This window comes from Embiotoca jacksoni, unplaced genomic scaffold (genome assembly GCF_022577435.1).
Source record: "Embiotoca jacksoni isolate LCO1_2020_lvr unplaced genomic scaffold, fEmbJac1.0.p SCAF_124, whole genome shotgun sequence".
NCBI lineage: Eukaryota > Metazoa > Chordata > Actinopteri > Embiotocidae > Embiotoca > Embiotoca jacksoni.
This window is the reverse complement of record NW_027185257.1, coordinates 194,556-219,125: the sequence shown is the minus strand read 5'-3', so window position 1 is coordinate 219,125 and position 24,570 is coordinate 194,556. Positions and strand designations below refer to the sequence as shown.

The following is a 24,570-nucleotide window of genomic DNA, read 5'->3' as shown; positions in this document are numbered from 1 at the left end:
CATTTACTCTTTTATTATTCCGATGGCTCCTGCTTTTCTCTCCCTTTTCACTAAGCCTGCTTTCTGTGAGTTATCCTCCTCTGATCCCGTCTCTGTCTGCGCAGCAGCTCTGCAGTCCTGATAAATGTAATCCTCCCCTCTAGACACGTTCTTTTGTTTTTTGGGCCATTTCTACGCTCTTCCTCTGATCACCAAGCTTTTCTTATTATAGAATTCTCTGCCTTTATTCTGCGGGTTTTGTTGGGGTAAAGAATCGTCATTTCGCCCTCGATTGTCCATTAATTCTATCTACTTTATTGGCCGGTTAATTGTGATTAACAGTAATTAAGATTCAGCTGAAAAAGTGGATTTGTTGTGGCTCTGGACAATAGACAGTGAATAATGAAATCTTTACTCTTCCTCCTCTTCACCACACCCACGTGTGACAGACATGTTCTCCCAAAACAACATTTCACCAAAGTCTAACAATGAGCAGCAGATATGCTCCATGATAACGACTTATTTCTATATGATAGATAAGATCAGCTCATGTAGGACATTTAAAACATATTTTTAGAGTATAATTTAAAATATGAACATCCAGTTTATGCAGAGCTTTAATGGAGCAACCATTCATTCATCAGGAGAACCACAAAGTGAGAAGCATGTGACAGAGTGCTTTATGTTGCAGGCACAGTCCTCTGACCCTTCAAAACCCCATTTAGTATTCCTGCAGAATTTATTAGTGCGCCTGGCATCACTTCTTGTTGATTACCTCTCTACTCATTAAAGTGAGAGTAGATTTATGGACAGATCTGCCTGATACATGAGTAAAGGCGGGAAATACTACGTCACAATGGTGATAAATCTAGATCTGATCCAGTGCAGTTTGGTTGATGTTTAAGAAAGTGTCAGAGATTAATGATAGCCATAATTATTTCGATGTAAACAGACACAGAGGTTAAACCAGGTAACCTGGTTATATCTGAAAGTCCATTACCTCGACACACTCTCAGACACACATATAAGCTTGTCTTGATGTTGGATGCTAAAATTCTGCAGATCATTCTTTCAAATACAATTTTTTTCTGTAAATTGACGGTAAATAGTGAAAAATGTAAACATCACAGATCCAAGAGACATCTGACAAAAAGTCCATATTCCAAGGATATTCAGTTAACTATAATCAAAATCATCAAATGCTCAAATGTAAGGAGCTTGTGAAACAAGCAAAATATTTTTCACATTTTTGATTTAAAAGAAATCTTAAAGCCGTTGCAGAAGAGTTTTCTGTCAGTCAAGCAGCTGTAATGTAGAATACAGTCACTGCCAGCAACAAGAAATGTTGATGAAGAAGTCATCTTTTGAACAGGATTAACCCTCCCGTAGTCCAAAGGTCAAAATGACCCGCAGCTGTGTTCAACCAAGTTCTATTTTATTTTTATATTTTTGGGGATCATTGGTGACAGCCTCCTATAAAACTTAAAATATAAAAATAAAATAAAATAGAACTTGGTTGAACACAGCTGACCCGAGGACAACGGGAGGGTTAATGCAAAACAATAAAAGGACTTGAATGGAGGGATCTTATTTTGTCACACCGAGCGCAGCAGTTGATCGCCACCTGGTGGTGGTGAAAGGAAAGAAACATCTCAAATTAAGACCACTAATAGCAATCAAATGAAAAAGGGTGAGCGGATTATGAGACAATGGGCTCCTCATCTCATTGAACACAGAACAACTACAAATAACATGTCTGTGTCGGTTGTAGTCGCTTTGTGCATCTTTGTAGTCATTTTACAAGTGAACCAAGAGTCTCAAGACCGTCAGATTCTGGTCCAAAGCTTTCTGCCACATTAGATCCACACTGACTCTCCTCTGCACAGGTCGTCGTAGGAATTCCTACTACAGCACACCCCACAAAATATTAGAACCACATAGGCTATAACATCAAGAAAATCCTGAGATTCTATTTTCTTAAAAGCAGAGCCTCAGCATTCTGCTGTTCTGATTTAATTTACTTCACTAATGTTATTGCATTTTAATGAGACCTTGCTGAAGCCTCAGTGTGCTCTGCAGCTGTATTATTCAAAAAAAATGTGACATAAAACAAGCAAATATAATTAAATTTGATTGGTAGATACACAATATTCTAAAAATGATAAAAGGCTAAGAAGTTTGAGTAGAGGCCCCCAGACTCCTTCAGCCCTTTGAGCTGGTGTCCATAAAGTCTGTTCATCCACTGGACTGAAAATAGTTTCATGCAAAATAACATAAACACCTGATAATACAGTACAGAATTGGAAGTGTTACATTTTGATGAACTTTCAGTCAGTGTTATGAGGTATTTTTCTTTGTTTGGCATTTTTCTTGATGGGAAGTTACATTACATTAGTTTGCGGTCGATCCAGCATAAGTTCAGACAGAGCTCCTTTTCAAAAGTATAAATTCCCTTCCAACTTGAAGATCCCTGGCTGGAGAATACAGTAGTAGGTCTATTTGTAAAGATGCAGATGGCTCATCAGCGCTGACAAAGTTAAATCACAAGAAGACACTGTAGAGCATCATTAATACTCTACCACTCTCACCAAAAGCTCAATTTTAAATGTGAAATTATTAGACTTCTGTTGCTACCCAGTTACAATATGAAGAAAACGTCAAATGACTTCGAGGAAATACCGTTTTCACTCGTTGTCCACTAGATGGTAGCAGAGTCTCATAAAAGAAATCATAACGTAATTTAGCACATGGCGTCGAGAGAGGAGGAAAACTACAGAGCTCTCACTCTGCTCTTTTTTTATGAATACCACAAATGTACACAGATATGGCTTTCACATCTGGCATTCATTATTTCATTTATTGTCATTGTTGGTGCAAAACAAACAATAATTCCTATAAATTAAGTCTTTTGTTAAAGTCTAATCACAAAACTGGAAGGCTCGTGCCGTGGTGCAGATGCAGTTTTACTGATCGGAGGTGTCCCTCTCCTCTGTTCGCTATCTTTGCTCTGACACTTGTTGGGAGTCCATGTGTTTCTGTGTGGAGATCTGCAGAGTACCGAGTTACCGGCACAGGAAAACACCCCTGTGGAGACATATTCACGGGAACCGACAGGTAAGTCACCTGTGGGAGGTGAGCTGCTCACCGTCCGCGCTGCGTCGCATCCGGAGCTCTGATTGGCTTCATTCCTCTCGTTTACTCTCAATATCAGGATGTTACGTTCCGGTAAACTGACGTCGAGAACAGTGAATCTCCTGGACTCCGTTGAAAATGAAAGCAGCGATAAAGGAGAGTGAAGATGAACCCGCCGACTCACCGGGATCACTCCGGAGATCACTCCGGAGATCACTCCGGTGGTCACTCCGGTGGTCTCCGGTGGTCACTCCGGTGGTCACTCCGGTGGTCACTCACTCTGGTGGTCACTCCGGTGGTTTCCGGTGGTCACTCCGGAGGTCACTCCGGTGGTCACTCCTCCGGTGGTCACTCTGGTGGTCACGTCACTCCGGTGGTCACTGCCGTGGTCACGTCACTCCGGTGGTCACTCCCGTGGTCACGTCACTCTGGTGGTCACGTCACTCCGGAGGTCACTCCGGTGGTCACTCCTCCGGTGGTCACTCCCGTGGTCACGTCACTCCGGAGATCACTCCGGTGGTCACGTCACTCCGGTGATCACTCCTCCGGTGGTCACTCACTCTGGTGGTCACGTCACTCCGGAGATCATTCCGGTGGTCACATCACTCTGGAGATCACTCCGGTGGTCACGTCACTCCGGTGGTCACTCCTCTGGTGGTCACTCACTCCGGTGGTCACTCCGGTGGTTTCCGGTGGTCACTCCGGAGGTCACTCCTCCGGTGGTCACTCTGATGGTCACGTCACTCTGGTGGTCACTCCTCCGGTGGCCACTCCTCCGGTGGCCACTCCTCCGGTGGTCACTCCTCCGGTGGTCACTCTGATGGTCACGTCACTCTGGTGGCCACTCCTCCGGTGGCCACTCCTCCAGTGGTCACTCCTCCGGTGGTCACTCCTCCAGTGGTCACTCCGGTGGCCACTCCTCCGGTGGCCACTCCTCCGGTGGCTACTCCTCCGGTGGTCACTCCGGTGGCCACTCCTCCGGTGGCCACTCCTCCGGTGGCTACTCCTCCGGTGGTCACTCCTCCGGTGGTCACTCCGGTGGCCACTCCTCCGGTGGCTACTCCTCCGGTGGTCACTCCGGTGGCCACTCCTCCGGTGGTCACTCTGATGGTCACGTCACTCTGGTGGCCACTCCTCCGGTGGCCACTCCTCCGGTGGTCACTCTGATGGTCACGTCACTCTGGTGGCCACTCCTCCAGTGGTCACTCCTCCGGTGGTCACTCCTCCGGTGGTCACTCCTCCGGTGGTCACTCCTCCGGTGGCCACTCCTCCAGTGGTCACTCCTCCGGTGGCCACTCCTCCGGTGGTCACTCCTCCGGTGGTCACTCCTCCGGTGGTCACTCCGTCTGGCTTCTTGCTCCACTTGTGTTGTTGTGCAGTAGCTAAAGGTTAGCATGTTAGCTTGCTAAGCTAAGTGAGATGTTGTGCGTGTGGTTCTGATGTTGTTACAGTTCATCAACATGTGTTGTGCTCTCATTGTTGTGTATTTACAAATACTGCAGAGACACAAACATACTGGAGGGTTCAAGCCACACAGGAGAGACGCTCCACCAGAACCAGGACTGTCCTGGAGAAAGAACAGTTCATATCCTAACTTGAAGGAGGTCCAGTCATCGTGGGAGGAGCTCCTCCTCCAGCAGGAGCAGGACACGGCATCATTTCACTTTAACTCAAATGCCTTTCAGAGATTTCTCACTTATTGCCAAGATGACATCCCCTTGATATGACGGAGTGGAGACTTTATGAATGTAGCGTAGCCTCGATCAACGTGAGGTGTTACCTCCACAGCTGGACCCTCAAACACTCCGTCAGGGGTTCCAGCTTTTCCACCAGATGAGCAGGAGAACACAGAAGTGCACAAATTACAGAAGTAGCGAAACTGTGTTTGACATATTTAGAAAGAGTTTCATCACTTGGGCTGGTCCAGCAGAGAGCAGGTTGAGGGTTCAGCTGGAAAAGGTCCCAGTGACCACAACAACAACAACAACAACAACAACAACAACAACAGAAACACATTGTTTGATTTAATGGATCTTTTTGAAACTCCCAAATATCAACATTGGCCTCTAAAAAGCAGCCTCCCTGTGACGGACAGGTGGAGATAACAGCATGTCACAGTGAGGGGGAACTCCAAACAGTCATCCTCATCAATATTTAGTCTGCTCTTTACTCTATCAAATAATGGATTCATCGTTGAGCGTCAACCGATATGAAACATCAGAAAATAATGAGAAATGTTCATCACAATTGAACTTCTGGCTGTAGTGTCTAAAATACTACTACTAAAGAAAAGCAGCAAATATTCCCAGTGGAGGAGCTGCATCCAGCAAATATTTAACAAATGATTTAAATCATAAATCAATTTAAAAATGTTCTTTTGATTGATTACTAATTGTTTCAGCTCAATTTAATTTATATCAGAATCAACTGAAATGTAACTAAATGTGTCATATATTTCTATATTCCTATATTTCTATATTCCTATATTCCTATAGTTCTATATTCCTATATTTCTATATTTCTATATTCCTATATTTCTATATTCCTATATTTCTATATTCCTATATTTCTATATCTCTATATTTCTATATTCCTATATTTCTATATTCCTATAGTTCTATATTCCTATATTCCTATATTTCTATATTCCTATATTTCTATATCTCTATATTTCTATATTTCTATATTCCTATATTTCTATATTTCTATATTCCTATAGTTCTATATTCCTATATTTCTATATTCCTATATTTCTATATTCCTATAGTCCTATATTCCTATATTTCTATATTCCTATATTCCTATATTTCTATATTCCTATATTTCTATATTCCTATATACCTATAGTTCTATATTCCTATATTCCTATATTTCTATATTTCTATAGTTCTATATTCCTATATTTCTATATTCCTATATTTCTATATTTCTATATTCCTATATTTCTATATTCCTATATTTCTATATTCCTATAGTTCTATATTTCTATATTCCTATAGTTCTATATTCCTATATTTCTATATTCCTATAGTTCTATATTCCTATATTCCTATATTTCCATGTTCATATATTTCTATATTCCTATATTCCTATATTTCTATATCTCTATATTCCTATATTTCTATATTCCTATATCTCTATATCTCTATATTCCTATATTCCTATATTTCTATATTACTCTATTTCTATATTCCTATATTTCTATATTCCTATATTTCTATAGTCCTATAGTTCTATATTCCTATATTCCTATATTTCTATATTCCTATATTTCTATATTCCTATATTCCTATATTTCTATATTCCTATATTTCTATATTCCTATATTTCTATATTCCTATATTTCTATAGTCCTATACTTCTATATTCCTATATTTCTATATTCCTATATACCTATATTCCTATAGTCCTATATTCCTATATTTCTATATTCCTATATTTCTATATTCCTATATTTCTATATTCCTATATACCTATAGTTCTATATTCCTATATTCCTATATTTCTATAGTTCTATATTCCTATATTTCTATATTCCTATATTTCTATATTCCTATATTTCTATATTCCTATATTCCTATATTTCTATATTCCTATATTTCTATATTCCTATATTTCTATATTCCTATATTCCTATAGTTCTATATTCCTATAGTTCTATATTCCTATAGTTCTATATTTCTATATTCCTATAGTTCTATATTCCTATATTTCTATATTCCTAATATTCTATATTACTATATTCCTATAGTTCTATATTTCTATGTTCCTATAGTTCTATATTCCTATATTTCTATATTCCTATAGTTCTATATTCCTGTATTTCTATGTTCCTATATTTCTATATTCCTATATTTCTATATCTCTATATTTCTATATTTCTATATTCCTATTTCTATATTCCTATAGTTCTATATTCCTATATTCCTATATTTCTATATTCCTATATTTCTATATCTCTATATTCCTATATTCCTATATTTCTATATTTCTATAGTTCTATATTCCTATAGTTCTATATTCCTATATTCCTATATTTCTATATTCCTATATTTCTATATTCCTATATTCCTATATTTCTATATTCCTATATTTCTATATTTCTATATTCCTATATTCCTATATTTCTATATTCCTATATTCCTATATTTCTATAATCCTATATTCCTATATTTCTATATTCCTATATTTCTATATTTCTATATTCCTATATTTCTATAGTTCTATATTTCTATATTCCTATAGTTTTATATTCCTATATTTCTATATTCCTATAGTTCTATATTTCTATATTCCTATAGTTCTATATTCCTATATTTCTATATTCCTATAGTTCTATATTCCTATATTCCTATATTTCTATGTTCTTATATTTCTATATTCCTATATTCCTATATTTCTATATTTCTATATTCCTATATTTCTATATTCCTATATTTCTATATTTCTATATTTCTATATTCCTATATTTCTATAATCCTATATTCCTATATTTCTATATTCCTATATTTCTATGTTCTTATATTTCTATATTCCTATATTCCTATATTTCTATATTTCTATATTCCTATATTTCTATATTCCTATATTTCTATATTCCTATATTTCTATAATCCTATATTCCTATATTTCTATATTCCTATATTTCTATATTCCTATATTTCTATATTCCTATAGTTCTATATTTCTATATTCCTATAGTTCTATATTCCTATATTTCTATATTCCTATAGTTCTATATTCCTATATTCCTATATTTCTATGTTCCTATATTTCTATATTCCTATATTCCTATATTTCTATATCTCTATATTTCTATATTCCTATATTTCTATATTCCTACATTCCTATAGTTCTATATTCCTATATTCCTATATTTCTATATTCCTATATTTCTATATCTCTATATTCCTATATTCCTATATTTCTATATTACTCTATTTCTATATTCCTATATTTCTATATTCCTATATTTCTATAGTCCTATAGTTCTATATTCCTATATTCCTATATTTCTATATTCCTATATTTCTATATTTCTATATTCCTATATTTCTATATTCCTATATTCCTATATTTCTATATTCCTATATTCCTATATTCCTATATTTCTATATTCCTATATTTCTATATTCCTATATTCCTATATTCCTATATTTCTATATTCCTATATTCCTATATTTCTATATTCCTATATTTCTATATTCCTATAGTTCTATATTTCTATATTCCTATAGTTCTATATTTCTATATTCCTATAGTTCTATATTCCTATATTTCTATATTCCTATAGTTCTATATTTCTATATTCCTATATTCCTATAGTTCTATATTCCTATATTTCTATATTCCTATAGTTCTATATTTCTATATTCCTATAGTTCTATATTTCTATATTCCTAGAGTTCTATATTCCTATATTTCTATATTCCTATAGTTCTATATTCCTATATTCCTATATTTCTATGTTCCTATATTTCTATATTCCTATATTCCTATATTTCTATATCTCTATATTTCTATATTTCTATATTCCTATATTTCTATATTCCTATAGTTCTATATTCCTATATTCCTATATTTCTATATTCCTATATTTCTATATCTCTATATTCCTGTATTCCTATATTTCTATATTTCTATAGTTCTATATTCCTATAGTTCTATATTCCTATATTCCTATATTTCTATATTCCTATATTCCTATATTTCTATATTCCTATATTTCTATATTCCTATAGTTCTATATTTCTATATTCCTATAGTTCTATATTCCTATAGTTCTATATTTCTATATTCCTATAGTTCTATATTCCTATAGTTCTATATTCCTATATCTCTATATTCCTATATTTCTACATTCCTATAGTTCTATATTCCTATATTCCTATATTTCTATATCTCTATATTTCTATATTCCTATATTTCTATATCTCTATATTTCTATATTCCTATATTCCTATATTTCTATATTCTTATTTCCTATAGTTCTATATTCCTATATTTCTATATTGCTATATTCCTATATTTCTGTATCTCTATATTTCTATAGTTCTATATTCCTGTAGTCCTATATTCCTATATTTCCATATTCCTATAGTTCTATATTTCTATATTCCTATAGTTCTATATTCCTATATTTCTATATTCCTATAGTTCTATATTCCTATTGTTCTATATTCCTATATTTCTATATTCCTATATTTCTATGTTTCTATATTTCTATAGTTCTATATTTCTATATTCCTATAGTTCTATATTTCTATATTCCTATAGTTCTATATTCCTATAATTCTATATTCCTATATCTCTATATTCCTATATTTCTACATTCCTATAGTTCTATATTCCTATATTCCTATATTTCTATATTTCTATATTCTTATATTTCTATATCTCTATATTTCTATATTTCTATATTCCTATATTTCTATATTCCTATATTCCTATAGTTCTATATTCCTATATTTCTATATTCCTATATTCCTATATTTCTATATCTCTATATTTCTATAGTTCTATATTCCTGTAGTTCTATATTCCTATATTTCTATATTCCTGTTTCTATATTTCTATATTCCTATAGTCCTATATTCCTATATTTCTATATTCCTATATTTCTATATTCCTATATTCCTATATTTCTATATTCCTATATTTCTATATTCCTATATACCTATAGTTCTATATTCCTCTATTCCTATATTTCTATATTTCTATAGTTCTATATTCCTATATTTCTATGTTCCTATATTTCTATATTCCTATATTTCTATATTCCTATATTCCTATATTTCTATATTCCTATATTTCTATATTTCTATATTCCTATATTTCTATATTCCTATATTTCTATATTCCTGTATTCCTATATTTCTATATTCCTATATTCCTATATTCCTATATTTCTATATTCCTATATTTCTATATTCCTATATTCCTATATTCCTATATTTCTATATTCCTATATTCCTATATTTCTATATTCCTATATTCCTATATTCCTTTATTTCTATAGTCCTATAGTTCTATATTCCTATGTTCCTATATTCCTATATTTCTATATTCCTATATTTCTATATTTCTATATTTCTATAGTTCTATATTTCTATATTCCTATAGTTCTATATTCCTATATTTCTATATTCCTATAGTTCTATATTCCTATAGTTCTATATTTCTATATTCCTATAGTTCTATATTCCTATATTTCTATATTCCTATAGTTCTATATTTCTATATTCCTATATTCCTATATTCCTATAGTTCTATATTCCTATATTTCTATATTCCTATAGTTCTATATTTCTATATTCCTATAGTTCTATATTTCTATGTTCCTATAGTTCTATATTCCTATATTTCTATATTCCTATAGTTCTATATTCCTGTATTTCTATGTTCCTATATTTCTATATTCCTATATTCCTATATTTCTATATCTCTATATTTCTATATTTCTATATTCCTATATTTCTATATTCATATATTCCTATAGTTCTATATTCCTATATTCCTATATTTCTATATTCCTATATTTCTATATATCTATATTCCTATATTTCTATATTTCTATAGTTCTATATTCCTATAGTTCTATATTCCTATATTCCTATATTTCTATATTCCTATATTTCTATATTCCTATATTCCTATATTTCTATATTCCTATATTTCTATATTCCTATATTTCTATATTCCTATATTCCTATATTTCTATAATCCTATATTCCTATATTTCTATAATCCTATATTCCTATATTTCTATATTCCTATATTTCTATAGTTCTATATTCCTATATTTCTATAGTTCTATATTTCTATATTCCTATAGTTTTATATTCCTATATTTCTATATTCCTATAGTTCTATATTTCTATATTCCTATAGTTCTATATTCCTATATTTCTATATTCCTATAGTTCTATATTCCTATATTCCTATATTTCTATGTTCTTATATTTCTATATTCCTATATTTCTATATCTCTATATTTCTATATTTCTATATTCCTATATTTCTATATTCCTATATTTCTATATTTCTATATTCCTATATTCCTACATTTCTATATTCCTATATTCCTATATTTCTATATCTCTATATTTCTATATTTCTATATTCCTATATTTCTATATTCCTATATTTCTATATTCCTATAGTTCTATATTCCTATATTTCTATATTCCTATATTTCTATATCTCTATATTCCTATATTCCTATATTTCTATATTTCTATAGTTCTATATTCCTATAGTTCTATATTCCTATATTCCTATATTCCTATATTCCTATATTTCTATATTCCTATATTTCTATATTCCTATATTTCTATAGTCCTTTAGTTCTATATTCCTATATTCCTATATTTCTACATTCCTATATTTCTATATTTCTATATTCCTATATTTCTATATTCCTATAGTTCTATATTTCTATATTCCTATAGTTCTATATTCCGATATTTCTATATTCCTATAGTTCTATATTTCTATATTCCTATAGTTCTATATTTCTATATTCCTATAGTTCTATAGTTCTATATTCCTAAATTTCTATATTCCTATATTTCTATATTCCTATATTTCTATATCTCTATATTTCTATATTTCTATATTCCTATATTTCTATATCTCTATATTTCTATAGTTCTATATTCCTATATTCCTATATTTCTATATTTCTATAGTTCTATATTCCTATATTTATATATTTATATATTTCTATAATCCTACATTTCTATATTCCTATATTTCTATATTCCTATAGTTCTATATTTCTATATTCCTATATTTCTATATTCCTATATTTCTATATTTCTATATTCCTATATTCCTATATTTCTATATTCCTATATTTCTATATTCCTATATTCCTATATTTCTATATTCCTATATTTCTATATTCCTTTATTTCTATATTCCTATATTCCTATATTCCTATATTTCTATATTCCTATATTTCTATATTTCTATATTCCTATAGTTCTATATTCCTATATTTCTATATTCCTATAGTTCTATATTTCTATATTCCTATATTTCTATATTCCTATATTTCTATAGTCCTATAGTTCTATATTCCTATATTCCTATATTTCTATATTCCTATATTTCTATATTTCTATAGTTCTATATTTCTATATTCCTATAGTTCTATATTCCTATATTTCTATATTCCTATAGTTCTATATTCCTATATTTCTATAGTTCTATATTCCTATATTCCTATATTTCTATATTCCTATATTTCTATATTCCTATATTTCTATAGTCCTATAGTTCTATATTCCTATATTCCTATATTCCTATATTTCTATATTTCTATAGTTCTATATTTCTATATTCCTATAGTTCTATATTCCTATATTTCTATATTCCTATAGTTCTATATTTCTATATTCCTATAGTTCTATATTCCTATATTCCTATAGTTCTATATTCCTATATTTCTATATTCCTATAGTTCTATATTTCTATATTCCTATAGTTCTATATTTCTATATTCCTATAGTTCTATATTCCTATATTCCTATATTTCTATATTCCTATATTTCTATATCTCTATATTTCTATATTTCTATTTTCCTATATTTCTATATTCCTATAGTTCTATATTCCTATATTTCTATATTCCTATATTTCTATATCTCTATATTTCTATATTTCTATATTCCTATATTCCTATATTTCTATAGTTCTATATTCCTATAGTTCTATATTCCTATATTTCTATATTCCTATATTTTTATATTCCTATATTTCTATATTCCTATATACCTATAGTTCTATATTCCTATATTCCTATATTTCTATATTTCTATAGTTCTATATTCCTATATTTCTATATTCCTATATTCCTATATTTCTATATTCCTATATTTCTATATTCCTATATTCCTATATTTCTATATTACTCTATTTCTATATTTCTATATTCCTATATTTCTATATTCCTATATTTCTATAGTCCTATAGTTCTATATTCCTATATTCCTATATTTCTATATTCCTATATTTCTATATTTCTATATTCCTATATTCCTATATTTCTATATTCCTATATTCCTATATTTCTATATTCCTATATTCCTATATTCCTATATTTCTATATTCCTATATTTCTATATTCCTATATTCCTATATTTCTATATTCCTATATTTCTATATTCCTATAGTTCTATATTTCTATATTTCTATATTCCTATAGTTCTATATTCCTATATTTCTATATTCCTATAGTTCTATATTTCTATATTCCTATAGTTCTATATTTCTATATTCCTATTGTTCTATATTTCTATATTCCTATAGTTCTATATTCCTATAGTTCTATATTCCTATATCTCTATATTCCTATATTTCTATATTCCTATAGTTCTATATTCCTATAGTTCTATATTTCTATGTTCCTATATTCCTATATTCCCATATTCCTATAGTTCTATATTCCTATATTTCTATATTCCTATAGTTCTATATTTCTATATTCCTATAGTTCTATATTCCTATAGTTCTATATTCCTATATCTCTATATTCCTATATTTCTATATTCCTATAGTTCTATATTCCTATAGTTCTATATTTCTATATTCCTATATTCCTATATTCCTATATTCCTATAGTTCTATATTCCTATATTTCTATATTCCTATAGTTCTATATTTCTATATTCCTATAGTTCTATATTTCTATATTCCTATAGTTCTATATTCCTATATCTCTATATTCCTATATTTCTATATTCCTATAGTTCTATATTCCTATAGTTCTATATTTCTATATTCCTATATTTCTATATTTCATCAACATGAAATAGTGTTGAGCTGCTGGTGTTAAACAGTCTGAGGTCGTTTCTGGAACGTGTGAAACATCTGGTCACAGCAGGAAGGAGGAGTTGGCTGGAGCAGCAGTAGCACTCCTCTCCTCACCTCACCTCTCCTGACCTCCTCTCCTCACCTCCTCTTCTCACCTCACCTCTCCTGTCCTCACATCCTCTCCTCTCCTCTCCTCACCTCCTCACCTCCTCACCTCCTCTCCTCACCTCCTCTCCTCACTTCACCACACCTCACCTCCTCTTCTCACCTCCTCTCCTCACCTCCTCACCTCCTCAGTTTGTTACATGGAGACAGATGAGCCCACATGGCTGCTGCTGCCAGGCTCTTTTTCCTGTGGAGGGATGAGGGGGAGGTTTTGTTTGGTCTTTAGGTAAATGACTGGAAGGTGGAGCTTTCTTTTTCTGTGTGTTTTTTTTACTCGTGTTGGTTTTGGGTCATAATGCATTTATTAAAGAAGAGTGCACTGGCTCTGGTTGTTGTGTTGACTCGTATCTGGATCTGGAATGAACTGCACAGGAGTACGATTACAAGAGAGGACTTAGACTGAATATACGTGATAATGTTATTTGTTCCTTGGTTCTTGCAAATGTTTCTGAATAAATGCCTTTTTCAGGAAGGAAGGGATTCTGTTTCCAGAAATACTGAAGGGCTTTTATTTTGAAGAAAAAAAACAGGAAGTGAGTTTGCATTAACAGCGTAATGCTGTAAATTCAACAAGGAATGAAGAGAATGGAGAGAACGAGGGAACATAGAGAACGAGGGGAACGGAGGGAAAGGAGAGAACAAGGGAACGAGAGAAAGGAGAGAAGGAGGGAATGGAAAAAAAAAGGAGGGAATGAGAACAAAGAGAACGGATGGAAAGGAGGGAACGGGGGAAAGGAGGGAACGAGGGAAAGGAGGGAACGAGAGAAAGGAGGGAACGAGAGAAAGGAGGGAACGAGAGAAAGGAGGGAACGAGGGAAAGGAGGGAACGAGAGAAAGGAGGGAACGAGGGAAAGGAGGGAACGGGGGAAAGGAGGGAACGAGGGAAAGGAGGGAACGAGAGAAAGGAGGGAACGAGGGAAAGGAGGGAATGAGGGAAAGGAGGGAACGAGAGAAAGGAGAGGAACATACGGCCCGCGGGCCGGATCCGGCCCACCAGGGGGTCCAGCTCGGCCCGCCGGATGACTTTGCTAAGTGTGAAAATTACAGAAAGACATAAATTGCATTTCTCTGAGAATATGGAGATTTATGAGTACAAACGTTTTGTCATTTTTTTAATGGATCCAGTAATTGCTTCAAAAACAGCGTAAATGTGACGTCTGCTCCGGAGGCAGCAGCTCGCTGTGAGGGAATCTGTAGAGGAGATCCCAGGCAGAGAAACAGTGGACTGATGTCTGAGTTTTTGCTCTTTATGTTTCTAGTTCATTGTAGAAAGACCTTAAAATAGGGTTTATCATCCAAAAACCTTCACCAATGATTTAAACAGAGAAATATTGTCGTTATGTATGCGTTATTATGCTATGATTTTACTGGACTGGCCCACTTGAGATCAAAGTGGGCAGTATGTGGCCCCTTCACTAAAATGAGTTTGACACCCCTGCTGTAGTGGCAGAAAGGAATATAATATTCATGAATACATCAGCCTCACCACTAGACGCCACTAAATCCACCACAATCCTCCTTCAGATGATGGTTTTCTGGTGTGTGTTGATGGCGACATTGTAAAGTCTTTTGGATGAAAGGGTTTCCATTGTGATTGTGGAAGTAGAGAGTCCCTGAGTGTGAGCTGCTCTGATGGAGCGGACCAGCTGAGGCTCTCATGAGATCCGGCTGTACGGCAACTTCATCCAAAAGTGTTTCATCTGACCTCATCTATGACCTCTGAAGCCGGTGACCCTGAACCACTCTTCTCATTAACTCACACCGACCCAACGAACACATGAACTGGGACGTTCGCGTGCACACATGTATGGATACAAACAAATATACATATATGACATAGCACATGTTGATAGAACCTGGTTGTTTAATGGTACATTTCTCACCACTGTGACATGAAGTCCTGCAGTCAAACTGAAGTTAAAAAGGATGTTTTCTCATGTTGTGTCTACTTCCAGGTCAACTCATCGGTGGAAGGTCGATATAAAATATCAGCAGAAGACGTGGTCCAGCGGTCTGAAAGCACTGCTGCAGGCGTCCACACCTTCACCCGGTGAGTGACAGACCGACTCGGTGCTGAGAGGGATCCACTCACCTCCTCCACGCTCAATGTGTCATGATTTGGGCAGAAGAAAAACTAATATTATGGTCTTTATACTTCTGTCTTGTTGTTTCCACGCCACATACGTTGTATAAAAAACGTGTGGTTTCAGAGTCCGTGTTGGAACCTGTTGCCTGTCAAAACATAACAAACAAAACAGGTTTGATAAATTCCCAACAAACACACTGTGGTTTGCAAATACAAAACATCATTAACGCGTTTTGTTTTGCAAATACAAGGTGGACATCCCAAAAATACACTGCATGCTTCTAATAGAGTAAATCACATTTGATAGGTATGTTTTGCATTTACAAAGCAATATAGATTAGTTTGTTAATGGTGTTTTGTTATTGTTGGTGAATCATAGGGCATTTATAAAGCATGTTTTGTTTGTTTGTTTGTTTGGTTTTGGCGGGATATGATCTCTGTTGCTGTTGATGGGAAAGTGTTCAGTGTGAGCACTGTGATGAACTCTGCTGTTCTCCTGGTGTTTGTTGGGACAGTTTCAAGCAGCATGTAACCCCGAAGAGGTTGAATGAAGTGAAAGCTCTCCTTCACTGCTGTTCTGTTAGAGACCATAAAGAGACACATGCATCTTTTATTGACTATTGGATCTCTGATGTCCATGTTTTATGTATTTTGTTTTCTAGATGATAAGTTCCCTGTCGCACCGGGAGCTGTTCCACTTGATCTTACTGTTCTTGGCTGTTCTGTGTATTTTGTTTACATGTGTGCTTCAGGTATTACTGTTGTGTTTTTTTTTAATTGGGCCGTGTGAGGCAAAAATGTTCATTCTACATGTATACGCTTCTTTAATTGTCCATTGTAACAATCCACACATAACGCAACACTCCAGTAAATCTCAGCGTACGCGGGGCCTCCGGGTCACTATTCTACTGGAGGTGTCACTTTCTGCAAATGGTTGATCCGTAACAGTTCTTGAATTACTCTTGCTAAGGACCGGCGGGTAGAATCAGCGTGTTCTGGGGGACCACCAGGAGCTTTTTCCTTCAACATTACAGCTCCCTGGTTCACAGGGTCAGAATAATCTGTCCACCATGATCGGACAATGTTCTCAATTTACCCTTAATATTCCTTCCACATCATGATCTTTGGGTTGTGACTGAAAGAACAGAGCTGGACATCTACCAGGACCACTGTTCCTTTGTATCACATAGAGCCAGCAGAGTTCAGGGATTTAATGAGGAGAAGCTTCAGGAAATCCTTTGATAAACTGAGAACATGCAGGTTCTAGTCACAGCCACTGCAACTAGGACCAGAAAATATAAGAATAGACTTTATGTACTTCAGAATGATAAACAATCCTGCAAACATACTGTACAAAATCAGTAACAAGTAACTAATGAATGGCAAAAAAAATGAAAGTGCACAGGATGAGAGCAGTAAGCATGTTTTCTGTAATGGTGCAGTGGGCGTGTAGGAATCCAGCCAGGACTGACGGCATGGCATCACTGGGCTCCTTTTCCTTATCAAACACAGACAAATAGTGGGGAGCAGTGTCTACATTTGTCCTTCAGGTTTCCCAGGATGGATAGCGAGGATTGTTGGCATTCCTCATTGAAACCAAGGACACAGATATTTTCCAGCTCACTCAGCGCCCTGCTGCCACAAGAATGTGAACGAGTCAAATTACAGGCAGATTTCGTTGTCTTTTTTCGATACTCAACATGTCAGCCTTTATTGGCATGATAATTTTAAATATTGCGATCATGGAGGCTGTGTACTTACATGTAAGACAGGTCAGATCTGAACCCAGGAACTGAAACTGCACAGTATGTCCATGATGAAACATAATCTACTGAAACTCTAAATGTCAAGCCATGGTTTTTATGAAAGATCCCTGAAGCATCACTATACAGACAAATATCCCAGCATCCCACCCACCGCTGAGCCCACAGAGCGCTGCAGTTGTTGCCCGTGCCTCTAATCTGCTCGACACGAGGGTGGCTTAGTGGCTGAGATCAAACAGGATCATCAACTGTCAGCCTCATGCTTCCCACAGACACGCAGTGACAGCTTGAACAAGAGAACATGATGTGCTGCCCACTGCCTTCAGGAGAAGGCCTGGCACACTACCCCCCCCCCCCCCCCCCTCCATCCATCCATTAATGGGCAGTCTACTGTTTGCTTTTCCCAGTGGCTCGCTAATACATTCATGCCAATCAGTTTTAGATTGTTTTTGTAAATACCAGCAGGCTCCTTTTCACCTGTTGTCCTCATTTAGATTTCTGGCTGCAGAGATGGAACAAAATCCTCTTACAGTCCTGTTACTGCCATTACTTCCAGGCTCGGCTTTTCTACAGCCGTCTCAAAGGCAGAACATACGGTATAGAGCTGCACTCTTCGAGGAGAGGACCGAAGAGCCCTCTCCTCCCCTGGCTGTGTCATTCAACAAAAGGATGTCATCTAGCTTCAACATACATACTGTATATTCCTCTGGTTCTCTCTGCTCTATTCCTAATGACAAATGTATTCATCTTAAAAGCAATAGGAAATATTCAGCTCAAATATTTTGTTATTAGCAACAAAGACAAGACAATGTACCCGTTTCTGTTGATAATGAGGAATTACTTTTTGTTCCATTCATCAATCAGAACATTTAAAAGCAGAACTGCAGTGTGGAAAACAGAATATTATTCAGAAGCAAAAACAATATGTGCTCTGCATAGCACAACAATCAAAATGCACCCAGTCAGCAGGTTGAAGAATCTCAGTTACCTTAACTGCCTTCACCCTGCTCCTTCAATAGCAGCTGAAACAGCTCCTCTTCAGTCGCTGTGGCCAGTCTGTCAACAACACATCATGTTCACACTCAGTCACAAAACAGTTGGACAATATCCACATTGCAATCACCAGGAGGACGTGGCTGTAATTAGTGGCTACTGTGCTGATTAATTTGGGTTTGGTAGGTATCATGCTATAAAAAGCAGTGATGGAAACATGTGGTCCATTTACATTTAAGTACTGTACTTCAGCACAATGTTCAGGTACTTCCCTGGAGATTTTCCATTGATGCTGCTTGAGATTTATCTAGTGTGCTTGTACATAAAACTGTCCACAAAGTGGTTCAAACTAGCTCCACCTCCAACAGGAACGTGCTGCTTACACACTGATGCCTCAGTATTATTAATATATTCATGTCATATATATTCACATGTCACTCAGAGGGACCAAACCAGCTCCTCTACTTTAATACTCAAACTACATTTTTCTGCTAATACTTCTGTACTTTAAGAATGCCGGACTTTTACCTGTAATGGGGTATTTTGAAGTTACAGCAGGCTGTAAGATGGTATATATTATAATAGTGTATATAGTTGTCTGATGTCTATAAAGTGTAAACTTTCATGGTTAAAACATATGGGTGTTTTTACATTTGTTAATGTGTGGTTTGAACCACACTCCAAACAGTTTACAAACAATGTGCATTTGATATCTTTCATTACCCTTTGGTAAGTGATAAATCAGAAAAATGTCCCTTGCATCTGGGTTAATAACATAAATAATGTAAAAAAATAATCAGATAAAAGCACAGAGAACGGACTCCACATTTAATCAAAATTACACTTAATGTGCTGAAGTTTTATGAAAAATTGCTCATTGTGTTGTCCCATAACAGAATGTCTATACTGAAGCATTACGACTATCTGTATTAACTCTTGGTCATATTTGCCAGGTAGTCACTAGACATTAGTATCAAGATTCTCACAATTACTGAGGATATTTTGATGTCATAGTTAAGTTCACATTTACACTAAAAAAACTCATAAAATGCATGTGGTGTCATGATATGAAGGTGAAAGCAAGCATATTATGAGCAGAGGGATCACAGAGTGAAAAGCAGCCATCATGTCTCGTGTGTGTCAGAGATGACTGAGTGATGACTCCTGGCCCTCTGATTGGTCCGATGCCATTCTCTGACCTGTGAGTCATCACAGCTATGCACCGCCAGCCTGTCTGTGTTGGATCACACGAATGGGTGACAAATGTGATGACAGACTGAGTCAGTTGGTTATCGTCCATGGTAGGGCTGAGCTGATTTGCTTATCTACCAGTTCCATACTATCGCGATATTTGGGAGCTGGATTCTATATTTATTGTGATAGTAGATAATAGACAGAAGTATTGTAGTGTAATTTGTTAAGACGATTTGTTACACTCCTTGTTAACTCTTTTAAAACTTGACCAATGGGAAAAGGGTGAATCCTGCACTTTTAGAAAATATGTCATATTTCCAAAAACACATGTAAGTCATTCTTGCTAAGCTGTATTTCATCAGTATCATTGCTATAAACCTTTCTGCTCTGTCTTGTTTAATTAAACAGAATTGCAAGCTCTCCAACACGCTTATATTCTTAAATATATTCTTAAATTGAAACACTGTTTTCTAACTGTTAAAGCGGACCAGAGGGAAGGATTAAAGCTGGTCACTGAGTGAAATTAACAGTCTGTTGATGTACAGTTTACAGTTACAGCCGGTGGCAAAAGACAAAGTTTCTCCTCCAGCACTTGCAACAACTGCCTTCACTGCAAAGCAACCCAAAAAAAGGTAAACAGCCTTTCCTAAAAGAGAGCTAGACCATAAAACCATATTGGTGAAGCATTTCAGAGATGGAGAGAACTTTGTGATTGAAGCACTCCATTCAGCCACAACATTAAAACCACTGAGAGATGAAGTGAATATGATTTCCTTACAATAGCTTCTGTCAAGTGGTGGGATATATTTGGCAGGAAGCGAACAGTCAGTTTTGAATGTGTTGGAAGCAGGAGCTGGGGGACGTTGACGAGATGAGCGGGTCAGAGTATGTTTAAAACGGCAGGTCTTGTGGGGTGTTACCAGCATGCGCTGGTTAGTTCCCCAAAAAAAGGGGTCCGAGGAAGGACAATCGCTGAACCAGTGACAGGCTCATGGGAAGCAAACGATGGCCCGTTTGGTCCGATCCCACAGAAGAGCTGGTTTTGCATAAATTGCTGAAAATCTTAATCCTGGTTATGATAGAAAAGTGTCAGAATTCACAATGTGTTGCAGCCTTCTGTGTAGGAGGCTGCAAACCTGCAGAGCAGTCAGAGCATGCTGACCCTGCTGAAAACACCTACGATGGACACATGAACATCATAACTGGACCATGGAACAATAAAAGAAAGTGGCCTGGTCTGTTTTACATCATGTGGACGGGTGCGTTTGCGTCACTTTTGCGGGGAAGAGATGCAGCAGGATGCACAATGGGAAGAAGGCAAGCCGGCGGACAGAGTGATGCTCTGGGCAATATTCTGCTGGGAGACCTTCATATGGATGTTACTTTGACACGCACCACCCATTTCTACAGACCACGCACACCCCTTCATGGCCTCGGTACTCCCTGAGAGCAGTGGCCTCGAGTTTAAGGTGTTGACTTGACCTCCGAATTCCACAGATCTCAGCCTGATGGAGCATCTGTGGGATGTGCTCAAAAAACAATCCACGGGGGGCCACCTCACACTTTCCAGGTCTTAGAGGATCTGCAGCAGGTGTCTTGGTTCCTGATACCGCAGGACACAGTCAGAGGCCTTGCAGAGCCTGTGCCTCGACGGGTCAGAGCTGTTCTGGTGTAATAAGCGGGACTTGCACAATATACAGCAGGCGGTGTTATTGTTGTGGTTGATCACGTATATGTTCGTGCTAGTCTTGTGGGAGGGGCTTAGAACAGAGGGCCTGGTGGACAGGTGCAGCAGGAGGGCTAAATTATATTTGGTTTTAGTTCTTGATCTCTGTTCGTTTCCAGGACTGCCTCCGCCAGCTTCAATGGTTCAGAGTGCAGCTCACTGAAAGCTACAGACTGTCCTGGCTGTGGAGCCGTGGCTCTGGTGTGAGTTTGGATCCACACAAGGTAGCTTCGCAGAGTTTACAATTCTACACTCGCTTGATCATATTTATTTTGAGAATTTACTCCTAATTAGTGGTGCATCTTTTACCGCACCCTTCTGTTGGAATGTGTAGAAAACCACGTCGCTCTGTGGCTCTCATTCAAATGTCAGCTGTGACACCAGCTGGCTGCTATAAGTCAACTCTGTGTGAGTGAATGTACGTTATATGTGTCCGTCAAGCGAAACGTCTCCGTATTAACTCCAGATAAAAACTGACGGGGTTTAACAATCTGTCGGTGGGCTTCAGGGCCTGATGTGACTGAAACGTGTATTTATGTTACAACCAGAAAAGAATTTCAGTGACATCTGTACATCATTTTATTGTTTATAACCATACATTGTAAGGCAGCAACTCACAATTGTATCATCCATTAAGCTTTAGTTATTTTCTTAAGTAATCAATTAATCACTTTGTCTATAAAATAACAGAAAACAGTGAAGGGGGGGTAATATAATTTCACAAGATGTTGTATTCACATGTATTTAACCAGCAGTCTTAATAGTAATTGTGATAATAATCAGTTTACAGTGAAATATGACAAAGAAAAGCATCAAATTATCACATTAGAGAAGCTGGTACCATCCAATGTTTGGAATATTAGCTTGAAAAATACTAAATCTATAAATTAATTATGAAAATAGCAGGTCTAATCATGTGTACATTAATCAGCAAAGGCTTAAAATCACTTCTATGGAACAGGGCCCAGTATCCTAAAGATACAGTCTGCACATGCTCAGACCCCATTCCCAAAACAGGCCTACCGGAGCCTCCGATAGACCCTCTGTCAACATCACCCAGGTGATCAAAGTCAGTGTGGAGCGTGGAGCCCAGTGGGCAACATACCATGCTGCATCCATTTATCAACCCACTTAATGGGCAGCAGCTGTGGCATCTCACAGTGACCTCTCGTTGGCTGCATGTCATTTAGTCCACTCTGAATGTGGCTTCAATTTATATGCAGCATAACACAGTGTGGGTTTCACATTGGGATTGAATGTTTAGCTAACGGTTGACTAAAGGACTTTGAATGTCAATGTTTTTGTGTGGTTCTTCTCCACATTGTGGTTATAATAGAATTAGACCAGCTTTGACTCCTGCCCAGATAGTGAGACATGAAACAATCCGCCTGTATGAAATTCACTTTGATATTGTTCTCAATAATACATGTAATTTTCAGAATAAAGTAAACAGCAGCAGTAGTTGTTTTCCATTAATGCTGTTGCTCACATGAGAAGTGCACAACAGCTGCTAAAAGTCTCTCAGGCTCCTGTTTGGCCTCCGTGCCACACATCGACTGAGAGGCTCATGAAGAGGTGTACACATTATATATGGCCATGATCAGAAATCTAACCACAACGGTGGAGCCACACGAAGACCAACAGGTGCTACTGACAAGCAGGTATTTTCAATCTAAAGTGCTAAACACTGTACGCACTCCACCACCCTTAGACCACCCACTCCATCACCTCCCCAGATAGACAGTGACATCCCAGCAGCAAGGCCAGACACAATGTCAGAAGCGATGGCATCAATATCTGCAGACTTGTGTTGGGAGAGCTGAGAGGAGTTGCTAAGCTTCACTGACAGGCTTCGACTTCACACCCTGGCTGGCCATGAGTCCACGGGCATGCCCCGCATTAGCAACGGGCTTTCCCACGATGTGAGAAAGCTGTCAAACAAGTGTGAAGAAGACCTGCGTATGCAGCTGGTCGAGAAGGGCGGTTGTTGAAGTATGAACTCAGGTGTCTGTAAAGTCAATGGTATGGTGTACTGTGTCCTGGATTAGCCATTGATCATGGCACATGTGAAAACTCGCGCAAGTCATACATTGGACACGCAGTATGGACACAGCAGCATTTTATACAAATAACATGGAGAGAAATTAGTAAATATCATAATTGATTGACTCATGATTTGAATTCTCGTTTGTATATATTAGTCCTGAAACAAAGATTTGCCTGAACTTTTGAGACAATTTCATCTCCAAAACAACTCATGAAATCTGCACACTCAAACTGTGGAAATAGATTTTTAGATGAAGAAACTTTGCACTCATAAAAGTGTCACTTTTACATAAGAGAGTCTTATTTTGTATTTGGAAGAGGGGTTGCTGGGTGATGGTTCGGGAGTTATAATAACACTGTACAAGCCCCTTGAAGGAAATGCTGGCAGTAAGACACTGGATGACACAAAACTCACTGATAATCACTTTAGTGGAGTCGCTGGAATAATGACAAGCTTTTACTGTCATAAGGTTTTAGGCCCTTTTGTTTTTTTAACCATCCAAAACTTTCTCACTTATACAGGTGAACACATTCACATCCCCACACACACACACACACACACACACACACACACACACACACACACACACACACACAAGCCCACATTGTCATTATGTAATGTACCAGTTTGCCGCCCAGTTTGCAGTAGAGGAGAGGTAGGATGAAAG

At 36.1% G+C, this 24,570-nt stretch overlaps 1 protein-coding gene across 1 annotated transcript in view; it reads left to right on the top strand.

Moving 5' to 3' along the window:
• The first annotated feature begins 2,998 nt into the window (after window positions 1–2,998).
• The window catches only part of ncalda (neurocalcin delta a), an 86,021-nt gene continuing 64,449 nt past the window's right edge, over window positions 2,999–24,570 (top strand). Inside the window, exons 1-2 of the mRNA XM_069145413.1 lie at window positions 2,999–3,093; window positions 16,050–16,144. The gene's annotated coding sequence lies outside the window, so the exon portion shown is untranslated. The remainder of the gene's footprint in view (window positions 3,094–16,049; window positions 16,145–24,570) is intronic.